Source organism: Bison bison, unplaced genomic scaffold, assembly GCF_000754665.1.
Source record: "Bison bison bison isolate TAMUID 2011002044 unplaced genomic scaffold, Bison_UMD1.0 scf7180017864185, whole genome shotgun sequence".
Taxonomy (NCBI): Eukaryota; Metazoa; Chordata; class Mammalia; order Artiodactyla; family Bovidae; genus Bison; species Bison bison.
Window position 1 is genome coordinate 461,898 of NW_011494757.1, and position 2,152 is coordinate 464,049.

Sequence of the window (2,152 nt, forward strand, 5' to 3'; positions counted from 1 at the left end):
CGCACCGCCTGCTCGCCGCTGCCGGGCGCTGCGCCCGGCCCCGCCTCCTCCGGGAGCCCCCTAGTCTCTCTCCCCTTGCGGGGCGCTGAGCCCGCTGCCCTCGCCCCCGAGAGAGCAGCTCCCGTGGGCGACCGCCTGACCGTGAGCTGATCTGGTCTAGCGGATGTTCAGCGCCTCGGCACCCCCTGCTGTCTGCAATTATTAATCCCCCCCGCCCGCGACCCCCATCCGTGGGACGGCTGTGATCAGGGCCAAGGATCTGAAGGGAGTCGGCTTCCAGCCCTGCTGCGTAAAAGCGGTGAAACCTTAGGCAACCTACTCTTTTGAACTTGTTTCCTTATCTGTCGAAGGAAGGTTAATGGTACCCTAGAGATTTGTGTTGAGATCGGATGATGTAATCGGGCTTAGTACAGAGAAGGGGTAAAGCATAGGTTTTTACGTGCAATATTCATTGACTCGTTGAATAATTACTGAGTGTTCTCTATGGGGCAAACCCAGTGTTAAGCCCTGGGGATTGGGTGACTCAGGCTCTATCTTAGGGGAATTTAAAATCTAGCCCTTGATGCAACGTCGTCCCATCTACTTGGGAGCTTGTGGGAGGCGCAGCCACTTAGGCCTGCCTCCAGAGCGAGGGAATCAGAATCTGATTATCCATAAATCTCTCCAGGTGATCATGGGCACACTGAATCAAGTCTGAGCAACAGGGGTCTGGATAGAGGGACTGCCTCCCCGCTCCACTGTACCAGCTCTGCCCATGACCTTGGAGCCTAAGTTTTGTCATCTGTGAAATGGGTATTCCTGAGGACTAAAACCGAAAGAGCTCGCACAGCCCTTTGTATGGTGCATGGCGCACCCAGGACTAAGCACTGGTGAATCTCACGCTAGTCACTGTAAAATCTCTTCGGAAAAATGAAGCCCTGGGCAAGCGTGAGGGAGTGCTGGGCTGATGTCACAGTTGTTTTCTTTCCCCGCCCTCGCCTGAGCTGAGACCTTCCTGACCCTTTCACCACTCCTAGTAGGACTGCGTTGGAGGCAGGGGAGGGGACGGTCACTGGTGGTGGGTGTCAGCCGCCTTGCCCCTTCCTTGCCCGTTGTCATCTGAGCCTCACAACATCCCTGAAATGACAGAGCAGAAGTGGCTGCCTCTGTTTGTAAAGAGTGGGAGACTAGAGCTCAGCCTGGGGAGGACGGATGCCCTGGGTTACGCAGCCCGATCCAGGGAGGAGCCAGACTCCTGGCCTCTCCCTGAGCCTTTGCCCCGGAGGCAGAGAGCAAAGCAGAGCGTGGTGTTGAAGACCTGCCGGCCCAGCACAATCCTCAGTCATGGGGCAGTGCAGAGCTGGTCGGCAGGGAGAGGCAGTGCCCTTCCTTAAGTGAGGAAGTCCATTTCCAGGGCAAGATGCCCTTTCAACAGACAGTAGAGAGCCTCAGTTGAGCTCTGAGTCCCAAGTATAAATTCAGCTTGTTGGGAGGAACCCAAGCAAGTCCCTTTTCCTCTCCGAGCCTCAGTGTTATCATCTGTAAAATGGCGCCAATGCTGCGTCGTTCCCTTTTCCTCCCGGGAGCGTGGCGGGAGTGAGACTGTAGACGGAGCTGTGAGGCTGGGGGTGCGGCCTCGTGGAGCAGGGAGATGGATGACGGCGCCGTGCAAAGAGGACAGGCTCGGATTCAGGAGATTCCGACTGTGGCTTCGCCGCCGAGCGCCTGCTCCTCGGTGCCACTGCGCCTCACTGCTCCTCTCACGCCAGTATGTACCACAGGGAGTTCGGTGCATCTCTGAGTCCCTGCCAGCAACGTTAACGTTTTCCTTGAAGACTAGTGTTAAGGTTTAGGTGGGTTTTGGCTTCTAGCTCACCTCCCCTAGCCAGCCCCTCCTTACTCCCGGAGAGAGCGCGCGCGCCCCTTCACGGCAACACTGTTACCGTCTTCGCTCTCTGATTCCTTTTGTCAGGGTTTGCTAACCTGCTCAAAGCCGGTTTAACCCTGAGCGGCAGTGCCATCTCTGTCGGCGGGGATCTTTCTAAACCCTGGGGCCAGCGGAGCGTCACCTGCCCCCAGACAGCTGAAGAGCCGCCCTGTGCGGGGCGTTAGTGCTGCTCCGTGTAGATAGGAGGAGAACAGTGAAGCCGGGAGGCTGCTGGGCAGACGTGAT